Source organism: Triturus cristatus, chromosome 6 (genome assembly GCF_964204655.1).
Source record: "Triturus cristatus chromosome 6, aTriCri1.1, whole genome shotgun sequence".
Lineage (NCBI taxonomy): Eukaryota > Metazoa > Chordata > Amphibia > Caudata > Salamandridae > Triturus > Triturus cristatus.
Window position 1 is genome coordinate 675,459,356 of NC_140589.1, and position 12,339 is coordinate 675,471,694.

Consider the following 12,339-nt stretch of genomic DNA (forward strand, 5'->3'; position numbering starts at 1 on the left):
AATAGCATGATGAAAAACAACTAACCAATTCAACACAACAGTCATACTCTGAAACGTACATCAAAAATATATTGTGCAATACTATCCCTTAAAAACATTGTGAAAGAAATATCAGTACTGTAGCGTCCCTCACCTTTAAGCATTAACAATAAATAATAATTGTATTTTACTTTCTTCCCTTTTTTTATAATAGGCGTTTTTTTAGAGCTTTAACGAGCACTTACTTTTCCCTATCAATAGTGGGTACTACTTTCCATACCTGCATACTGGGCTCTTACATTTTCGTCATAACACAGGTGCTACTTCCTTCAAAGCCATAACATAAATTTCTATCTCGTACCAAGTTCTATTTTGCTTAGCTCAATAATGGGAACACTCTCAAAAACACTGAAATGTACCCCCTTGAAGAATCAGGAGACTATGCACTTCTCAGACAATCATTAGCCCTTACTAACCCAGAGAAATATGGGGCAATCACTTCTCTCACTTTAGGTTTTAACGTCCCGTACACTAGATCAGGCTTCCATTCAACTAAAGAATGAAGTTTATTGTTCGCTCATACAATTAACTTTCATATCTCATGAGTATTGAGGTCTCTCCCAATTATTCTTCACAGATAATCTTGCACAGTAAACTGTAATAAGACCACTTTCCAAACCTGCTCACCATACAGAGTTTCGCACATAGCGAAATAGCAAGAAGGAGTCTTTTAACTCCTGCGACTCATACAGGGAAGCCTGCTTAGTAAACTGTCATGTGTAAATTAACAACTGGACTGTTATCTCCCTTTCCAATCACACAACACTCAGAACTTGCATCTCCCAGTGATGTTCCCCTCACCTCTGGGAAGCTGGCTGTCAGGCAGACACCAACTCTGGTTGCAATGCAGCTCTCTGTGTACTCTGTGGAGCATCCCTTTCTTGGTCAAGGAGAACATGGAACTAGAACAAGGGAGTCTATGGCTCACACTTTTATACAGTCACAGCAGACATATGCTGTTTGGAAAGGCTCCGAGTGGGATCCGGTATCTCAGAATCTGATTTGGAAGCCTTGTTTCCGAACTAATCGTACACATTTTCCTATGACTGATTACGCTGGCCGGAAACCGTTCGGGCTGTCCGATTCGGTTCCGAAAGGCATTTCGGAGCCGAATAGTACAGCTCAATGGACACAGTTTCTGATCGAGTGATTACGATGATGATTCGGACAGCCGTCTGTGTGACATGAAACAGCTGTCGGAACCTGTCTTTGGGGGCCCGTTGTGGTCCCCCCTTCACCCAAAGGCATCCGGCTGGGGCCCATGGGGGGTAGCCAAGGCACTCCTCTTTCCAATCATGCACGATGTGGCAGACACCATGGGGTGCCCGTCATAGGGTGCAAGGTTTTCTCCAGTCACCCCATTTTTCAATGGGAGCCGTGTTCTTGTTCCGAACACGGGCTCCCATTGAAGTCAATGCGAGTCTGACCGAACTATGTTGGTAAGCATCGTAATCGGTCATTCGGACTCGCAGAACCCGATTAATTTGGATTCGCAGAACCCGATTAATTCGGAAACGATTCAGAGACCAGTTTGTTCGGTACAGTTGCCGAACAACATCGTAATCAGCCCATTTGTCTGTTCTTTCAGAACCAGTTTAGGTAAATTCTTGTTTGCCCTGACTTTTCCAGTCTGTTCTCAGACAAAGCCTTTTTGCAGAGTAATGGTTCTCACTGCAGGGTGCTCTCCAGCAGTGCATACCACTGTGGCATTAAAGGTTGTGAGCTTTCTCCCTCCGGCTGTCAATAATTACAGTGACCAAAGATCATGAAATAGACAAGGTACAGACCTTAACTAAAGTAACCTTTACATAAAGAATAGAGACTGTAGACCCTTTACACCGCCATATACCAAATGGCAGTGCTTATGAAAACTAACAAAAAGCCACTCTCAAGCAAAAGGGCCTAATCAAATATATAAAGAGACCCCTCATTCCACTTCCCCCACTTCCCTGTCTAGGTCACCTACCTCCAGCTTAAGGAATGTTAGCAATACCCTCCACTGTCTGGAAAACCGACCTTACCTCCATATTGTGCATATGAACAGGCTTAGGGCTTCCAAAATGGTATCTGAAGGCATCGATTACTCTGATTCACTCATACACAGCTTATGTGCACCACACAAGCAACATGCACACTCGCTTAACATTCACTTGAGATGCTCGTGCTAAGATCTGGGTTAACGCATAGAAGTGGAATTTTACATTTCCACCAGTAGGCCTCATTTCCAGTGACACAGATCAAAGTTCTGGTCACAGCTACTGAGTCGCAACAGGGAATATACTGCTAGCACTGCTCTATATGCTAAACTCAAACTCTAAATGTCAAATTAATGCTTGATTGGTGTTCCCTACCAGGCGCAGGACAGGTCCAGGACCTCATGCCTGTCAAGGTACAGACCCAGGCCTTTGTGTGCACACTGGATTAGCAAGAGGCCGGGGCTGGAATAAAAAAAACAGCATACCAAATACTCGTAGTTGGGCACTCACGGCAGGGGAATACAATGGTATATCATGAAGGGGACATTCCGGTCCCCAGATATTATCTATGTTAGTCATTTGTTGACAGAGCAGCACCAGCAGCTTCTATTCAACCATTACAAACAAAAATATACTCTGCAGATATACCGAATTGCTCTTTATTAACAACTCTCAGCTCACACTTGTTTCTGTACACCCAATCGGTTTTGGTAAACAGAAATGTTATTCCATGCATTAACATATGAAAGCCATTTAAACCCAATAAATGTGAATGAACTCCCTTGGTTTATATAGATTTAAGGGGGAGGAGCCTATTGAGAGTAGTATCTCTCAGTTACATAAAATGGTAGCAGGCACAAGCCAACTACTCTGTTGGGCATGGAAGCTGGCTTGAAATGTGAGTGCAGCTTCTGCAGTTGTGCTTAACCCTTCCCCTTCTTTGAAAGCCCTGATGGTAATTTTGGAAATAATGGGCACCCATTTGTGAGGTGATCTTTTGATCCGTAGAAACCCATGGGTGTATTTCTGTAAATCGGCTTCTATGTGTTTCACTTCTTCTCTTGAGATATTCTCGTTTTTTGCTCCCATTCATTATCCGTCTTGACTATTTTATTCTAAAATCTTTCTCCCAATACACATTTTTCTTCATTCCAGGCTTAAGGTATTCTGATATGTGTGTTGGTCTTGGAAATCTCAAATTTTAGGAATGTCCTCATGTTGTGAAGTGAAATGGCTTGGGCCAATTCGTTCAGTACTCCTTCGATGTTGATCCATCAATGGTTCTTTTTAGAAGCCTGAGAGTGTAAAGGGGAGCAAAATTTCATACATCAATTTAGTATACAGAGTAACTCAATATGGCTAAACAATAACCCAGGTCGACAACCAAATGAAGGTTAGTCAATTCTTTATTAGAAGTTCAAGAATAATTGGAAATATACGAATCTTAGCTTGAAAGTATAAAAATACAAAGCAAACAAAAGAAATCCAAATCTTCTGAAGGGATATACTTGGTTCAGCAACAAAAGGACAACAAGTTCTATGACTATTATGCAGGTGATCAGAAAACAAAAGTTAAGGTCCCCCTGCATCGTCACTTCTTTGGAGAAAAGCATAAAATTCTATCTGCCCCTACTCTAACTCTAGAAATGGCATCCCTAGTTCTGACTTTAAGCAAGAGGTTCTAAAGAGAAATAGTGTTGGTGGTTAGAGCCTTCCTAGGAAGTCACTCCACCATCATATAGGTCAACAGCATAAAGCCACAAGTAGTAAAGGAGCAAACTAGCACTCAGTTACTCTCTGTCAAGGAGGTAAGATCGAATGGGTCTTCTGTCCCTCTGTACAATGCATCATGTATTCAAAATTGTATTCAGCAAATGTTCTATAATCCTTTTCTCACACAACGTCTAGAGGAGGCTAAGCCTCCAAATTCTCCATGAAGTTGATTCCTTTCACGTCCTTCTCCATATTTGCCCCTCTGCAACAGATCGTCCTTGGTCTCTTCATCTTCTCCTGTGTGAGCGCACCTCCCTCCACCATATCTCTGCCAGGCCAAGCTAACTTTAACTCCTGCATTCCTCAACTATCTAATGGAAAAAATACCCTTACTCTTCACTAACAAGCGCTTGTCCACCTGCAATGCAAAACATGGGAACAAGCAACATTCTACAAGACTTGCATGGGAAGCTAAGCATTAATTTCAGAAAGGAGAACATTCAAAATGTACTGTGAATTCAGGCCTACAACTTAGACTAAAACAAATGAATGCACCATGTTATTTATGTTCACATTTCCATGAAACCATTAGTATGTTTAGTAGATGTGTTCACTAAACTATAATAATATGTCTATTTCAACTACATCATTGACTTAAGAAACATTCAAAATACATGTCATTTGTTAATGCATCACAACACTAATGTGTCCTATATAAGTGTGTTACATTGTCTACATGTGTTCAGTACAATTCTATGAATCATTTGTCAAGTTTCACATTGAATCGTGTTATTTTCACAAGAACATGTTGCTTGATTCACATTTCCTCTAATATCTAATTTCACCAAAACAGTGAATAATACGAGTGTGTACTACAAACGGTTACATTGCACTCCTAACGGGTACTCCATGTAGGATGCGAATTTCCGCTCTATCAGAAACATCTCATTTTGGGACAATAACTCCTTCAAAGGTCGGGGTTCCTCAAAGATCCTTGTGTTAAGACTCGTAGGTGTGCATTAGAGATTTGCTCAATTTTCCAGCTTTCTGGACTTGTTGTCATTTATCTTTCTACCTCCTCTTCAGTTTTGTTGGTGAAGGGGGGCTATTTTCTAACTGAATCATTCATTTAAAAGCCTTCAGCATCACATACACTTGTATCAGAGAACATCACACAGAAGAAAAGATGGAATGTAGAACAATCACATGCATGTGACTATTGCCCCAGGCTCTCTTGATATTATGGCCAAAACATTGGAATAGTTTTCCTCTTCACCTGTGTAGGATTTCCACCCATGCTCCCCGGAAGAAGGCACAGTGGCCCTGTCATCTCTCACCCATCGGGCAGTGCCAATTGAACTAATTGTGATCTGACAATACTCAGCAGAATGTGGGTTTAATAAAGTACCAGATGGTGGGGAAAAACTCCTGATTCTCACATCTGTGATTTCTCTAAGGATGACAGACAAACATATTGTTTTCTGGGGTTCCTTAGTTCACCATTACCAGTTCCTCTTTGCTACTGGTGAACAGCTTATAGCATGAAGGGAAATATACAGTACCTTATATACTTTTATCTGACCTGTTTGATGCACATTGACTTTATTGGTCATCAGTTGCATATGTCATCGAAAATACATATCTCATCATTATTGACAATTTCCTCTTACTTTGAGACAAGTGTTCTCTCCCAAAGGAGACATATCCCCTCTTCAGATTTTAGGATATGTAGTCTACGGCCATTCATCATCTAGAGACAGTTGAGCTATTTCACAAAGCCATTTCTGGTCCTAAACCTAGGAAACATACATATGAAAGTGGCTGCATTTGTGCTAATCGAGTGTCCAAAAAAGGACCAAAGCGCATTCACAACTTCTTAATTGTATGCATAATTGTGTTAAATTACACAGCATGATAACCCAAAGCAAGTGTATTGACAGAGGTCCCCTCAAAGGCAGGATGCTAAGAGACCCCAGCCAAGTACAGCAACAACTCAACAGCCTCTCCCAACTGTCTTCCATCTCGTCACCACATTCCCAGAATGTGGCTGAGAAAGTGATGATCATTGGAATGCAATGACATAACAGCAAAGGGAGGGGAATTGGCGGATGAAGACAAAGTTTGCTCTGAGTTTGTAAGCACCCACATCATTGTGACGTTATGGGAATTCACAATCTCATCTCTGACCCTTACCACCCAGGAAATGGAAGGAGATAAATGCACAATAACAGAGACCAGTACAATGCAATTCTTCACTGGGAAGTGTGGAGTTACTATTTTAATTCACATTTACATTACCTTGAAATTATGTTGGTAGTTAAAATGGTGCAGCCATTAAAAGAAGTTGATGTAAAATCCGTGATATTTTGGTAGAAAAACAAATGTGCTCCAACAGGTAGGTATGACTCATGATAAGCAGCACACAAAAAGGCCCTCATTCGCATGTGATTTTACCATTATTATGTGGTAAATCCATCCCAGCATCATGCAATTACAAGTTAAAACCCATTAAATGGGGAATAACTGTGTGGAACTGATTTCTCTTGTAAAAAACACACACTTACCCGGGGTGTAAAGAAAATATTTACTACTTTTCTCTGAGCAGGTGATAGATGTATATGCAGGTCTATGGGCGGAATAAGGGAGAGGGGTGATAGAGAAGGGAGGAAAGTGAAAGGGCTTCCTGGCACAGGAAACCATGATATGCCCCCCATCAACAAACAGAGGCGTGACTGCTGCTGCAGCCAAATCCTCATGTTATTCTACAGTGTGGAATTACTTCACAGTAAAATCAGGTGTGGTTCTCCTACACCTGGAAAAACTGAGTGTGAAAAAATGTGACTCACTTAGAACCAGTCAGGGTGGAATTCCATGACGTAATTTCGCTCCTTCTAACTCGAAATTAGGGCCTAAATCGTGTGCTCACTTGCCTGTACATTCTGCTGGTCATCTACACAATAGCCCTGCATCCGCGTCAACTGGTTGCTTTTCATGCTAGTCTGTTCGTTGTTGCCCTGAGAGGTTGTGCATCTCCAGATGGGTTCACATTAATAATAGTTTGATAATACATTATGAAAAGAAATAGTGACACCCCACCTCTTAAATTCCAAATATTAAATACATTTTAATTGGGGGTTGTAATTTGTAGTGTTAGCTTGCTAGCCTGAATCTAAGCACCGGAGGGATGGGGGTTTCTTGACAGAGCTGTCCTATGTAAGTAAATCCCTTTATACCCATTTATTCTATTCAGGTGTAGCAAGGGGTATTGAAGTTCAATGTGATGCTTTATGCATGACTGTAACTAAACACACTCAAAGTCAATAACATTTTTGCACATTGTTTGAATGCATATCAATATACTTGAATAATAGGTTTCTTTATAAAAAACTATACCTGGCTGATTCAAGAATATTATCTAATTTTCGATCTGGCTGAAAAGAACTGCACTTCATTTGTGAGTGTAATACATGTAAAGCAAAAGCATGCAAGAAAGAATTGTTCTGCAGTTCTGATGTATGTGTATTTTTGTCTTACAAAAGTCATTGCTAAATGTAAACGTTGCACTATTAAAATGTGAATTTTCGGTAATGTATTGATGCTCCAGCGACTGATGTAGTTGCTGTGCAGAGTATTGGTGAGAGGTATTTGCATCCCATGGGTAGTGCCTGGTAGCCTCGATGTACTGATTCACCACAATGTACTGCATTTAAAGCACATTAGACCACAATATTAACATTGCATACCAGGAACACTAAGCCACCGCACTGCTTTGCAGAGCAGCATCACTAATTTAAACTACTGCACTACAGCCTTGTGCTTTAGAACACTGAACTGCAAATTGGAGCACTAACTTAGCACACTGCAGTCTTGGGTAGTAGCCAATCCAAGGAAGTATTGAGTGACCTATTAGAAGCACATAATGTATCTTTAGCACATTTCAACCACTATTACATTCTATAGAAGCAGATGTAATAACTGAGTAATTGGCTGGCAATGGATATTTAGTCGGGTTAAATGGACATCCCCCTCTTAACTCTCCTACACGGCAAACTTTCCAATACAGTCCCATTGATTATAATTATGTTTTTCTATGGCAATTTGTATTTTTTCTCCTCACATTTAAGATTTTGAATTACAAGAGGAGAGACCATTTAGCAGTCCAATGCACTCTTTAGTTTAAAAAAGAACTTAAGTCTTATAGAGTATTACACCTCTCTTACAACTAGATTAGATCTAAACCACGTTCAGTTATTATCAAGTAACTCCATTACATAAGAGAGATTTTTGGTCTAATGAAAACAAGTTAATATGGTACTCTGCAATCATGTATAATGTACTTGCCTATCTCGAAGTAATGAAGACTAATAAGGAATGTATACTCACCTTCTATAAAAAAAAAAAAGGTTGAGTTGATCCTAATAGAAGTTGAAAATCAGAATCCGAAAAATGGAAAAAGCATATAGACAAAGAGTGGGTACTGTTGACTTTGAGATAGCCCTATTCTTTTTAATATCTATCTATGCCCATTGTTGACACTTATTCAATCATATGGCATTAGCTTTGCAAACTATGCCCATGACACGCAGTTGATCCTTTCGCTAGACAATGATAGACACATTTCTCTAGAAGCGTTCCACAACTGTCTAAGAGAGATGGCAAATTGGTTAAACAGCGACTCATTAAAATTCAATAGAGAGAAAACTGGATTTCTATGTTGCTCATCCTCCAAAGGCCCTTATATGCTCCTGAACAATATCTGGCTTTGGACACGCACAGGCATCCCAGGCATATCACAGTCAGTACGTGCTATGGGAGTATATATTGATGACAAGCTCTCCATGGAGTCACATGACAATAAGACAGCAGCCTCGTGTTTTGGACTCCACTGGAATCTAAGGAAAATGGTGCCACAGCAAGCAAGAAAGCTAGTGGTTTAAAGTACAGTCTTGAGCAGTATTGATTATTGCAATGTCCTGCTACTTGACGCCCCATATTATCTATAAAAAGAGTATACAGAGTGCAAGCTGCAGCAGCAAACCTTGCTCAAAGGCAAATTCAGACATGCCTCTTCCTCTGGCACCCTCAAATAACTCTACTGGCTTCCAGGGAAAGAGAGGATCACATTTAAATACTGTGCATTGTGTTCATGGCAATAAATGAAATATGACCCATGCTGTTACAAAGAAAATGTAAACATTACATGCCATCGAGGAAAGTAGGGGCCTCCTCAGCCGATCTATTATGTATTCTGACATTTAGGAAAGTGAGATATGAAGGCCGGGCCCTCTAAGTCAGGGCAACTCAATAGTGGAACACGCTGCCAGCCCCCCTAAAAGCCAGTAAGCCTCATTCAATTCAGGAACGATCTGAAATCTTGGCTTTTAGCGAGATAGCCACTTTCGCACCAGAAGGAGGGACCTAAAGATGTACCTTAGATATGGACTGTTTCTGTTACTGATACGTTTTTGGTACGGTTGCTTCAGCACCAGGATACCTTAAAGGTGAAAGCTGAGCTTTATAAATGTAATTAATAATAATAATAATAATTATAAGAGGTTTAGGAAGGAATATAGGAGACTAATAAAAAATAAGAATCCTTTTTCATAGAACAATGGGAATTAATGATTGATGTTATACAAGAAAGAGGCCAGTGAAAAATGTGGAAGCTGGCTACTAGTTTGCATAATACCAATCTCTTCTCACTTTTATGTATGATTGTAGAAGATAAGTGGCTCATCCATTTAAATAAGTTTTGTAAGCATCTAAATATATATCTAGATCCCAGACCCTGCAATCACTAGATCTCTCTTAAAATAAAAGAAGACATATTACACTATGGTCCAGGAGGTTTACCTCTCTGTAGACTACTGTTTTGCTCTTTGTGCGCTAATTCAGAAAGCTATAGAGCCAAACAAAGGATGATGTTGTTGCTGCTGTGATTTTGATTACACAGGACACCTCTTGGGAAGAATAGAAAAACAGGACTTTGCTAGGGGTGTGTATTGACGCCTTTCCTACTTGGTCTTTATGTGGCAGATTCACCTTCCACATTGGCAGCATCACAATCCTTTTTGCTAAAAATGAATTGTCCTCATCCTCTGGCTCCTTTGTGGGATGATCTAATTTTATTGGAATACACAGCAATAGGTTAACAAAGAAAATTGGATATTTTAACAAAGTATTGTAAAGCACATTTCTTAAATATAAATATTGATAAAACCAAAATAGTGATCTTTTATCAGAAAGAACATAAGTTTAAATGACACCTTGATGGAAAAGTTAGTGCAGGAGATACATTCCTATATATGCTTAGGCTTATTATTTATAAGAAACTTAAATTGGAAAAAACATCTCAATTCCTTGAATATATAAGTTTTAGGATGGCAAGTCTGCTAGTTAAATTTAATTGCTAATATGGGAGTTACTTCAAGATTCCACTCATGATTTGCATGGCTCAGAAATATTATTTTTAGACCTAAGTGTTACTTGGGAAAACATTTATAATGTCTAACTAGAACATATATTAAAACTTCATAAATGATTCATGTTACAGAGCATGCCATGTACATTTGATTTTACATCATAGATTGAACAGGTGGGTACATTGATGCTGAGTTTATAAACACATTCTAAGGCCTGATTAGGATGCAGACGGATACAGCTTCGACCATCAGTCAGAGCCTATTTGACTGCTTCCTAATCAGGCTGTTGGATTCCTTTCCGACCGACCCATTAGGATGGAGTTGGTTGGAAAGGAATGCAACCGGACATTCTTACTGGTTTCTGAGCCTGTCCGCCAGTCGGAATGCTTTCAGTAATCCCAAGGGCAGCTCTCTCTGCCGAGGGATTACGATGGCTGATTCCCACAGCCTTTCTCTGCCAGACTTTCTGAAACAGAAAGGCTGTGGGAATCCCACTTTAGGGGCCCCCAGTAGGGCCCCCATGGATGCAAGGCCTCCGGATGGCGGCCTAGGGGTCACCAGGATGCCCCCTGTTGATCCATGCACACGGTGGCAGGGACCTTGAGGTGCCTGCCACAGGATGCAGGGATGAACGGCACCTCTGCTCTTTGCAATGAGAGCATGCATTTAGTTTGGAATGCATGCTCCCAATGTAAAAAATAGGACTGCGCATCCTAATTGCTGGTTTGGGACCGCCGACAGGAGGTCGGTCGGTCCCACTTCCAGAGCGATGTCGGACGGACTCTGGTTGGTCTGACTTCGTAATCAGGCCCTTAGTAGCAAAAAAAAATTGTCATTCCACTTCTGAGAAAAAGCTCAAACTAGTGTGAACAATTTGACTATATAATTATTTACAGCCATTAATAGGCTTAAGAATAGTTATACTCTATCAGGTGCAATATCATCTTTGGAACCTTGCATATCTAGCATGAAAACCTTCTACTTCCTTCACTGTAAAACGTTAAGTAATGAAAAGGCATTCCCCTTTCCACAGAATCTACCAGACCCATAATTGAACTTAGAGGTGCTAACATGCAGATTAGGGGATACCAACTTGTTTTGCACTGGAAAATCACTTGAAGGTAGCGCAGAGCAGCGCATAGCGCTGCTTTGCATTACTTAGCACCAAGGGGGTGTTCTATGGGTGGTGCATGGGCGTTCCCATGCAACCACTCAAGGTTTCTGATGCAAAATCCTATTTACTAAAAAAACTAGACAAAGTTTTGCGTCAAAGATAGCCCCCACTTCAACCAGGCTCTATCGTGGAGAAATGCTTTTATTTCTTCTTTCTTTTCTGACTTTGCATGTGCGCTGCACTGTACAGCACACATGCAAGGTGGGAAAAAGTTTTGAAGTTAGTATAATATTTAGTACTGGAAAGGTATCCTTCTAGTCCACAACCTATGCTAAACTCATGCAGGGCGAGGGGAGGACAGTGACTTATCTCGGTACATATGGTGCTCTTCTGCTCTCTCCTTCTCATGCAGTGATAATTTAGTAAATCTGGGCCATAAGTGTGCAATAAGCCATGTAGTAATTGATTGTCCTCTATTTTTAGAAATTTGCAGAAGTTTTTTAAACCAATTTCATAAGATATTTGATGTTCTTGAGACAATCTGCAATGGATTTAGGGCCAGATGTACGACGTGCAAAATAGCGCCTCGCAAATTGCGACTCATTTGTGACTCACAATTTGCGAGGCACTATGTGGCATGTATAACAGTGTGTTTAACACTGTTTGCGATTCCCAATGGGGTCGCGAATTGCGAGGCTCATGAATATTAATGAGCCTCTCGCAATTTGTGAGCCCATTGGGAAAGACAGGCCCTCCCAGGGATGGTGGCCTGCTGGGCTCAGCAGACCACCATGTCTGGGACTGCTTTTAAATAAAGCATTTATTTTAAATACAGCCTCTTTTCTTCAAAGAAAAACGGGATTCATTTAAAAAAAAAAGAAAGAAACGTTTTTGTTTCATTATTTTAAGGGCAGGTAGTGGTCCCTGGGACCACTGCCTGCCCTTAAAAATATATTTTGAGACAGTCACAAAGTGGAATTGCAACTGCATTAACACCCTCTTGAAGAGGTTGGTAATTTGCAAGTGTTTTGCGACCGCAATTGCGGTCGCAAAACATTCATACATGGGCTTGCGG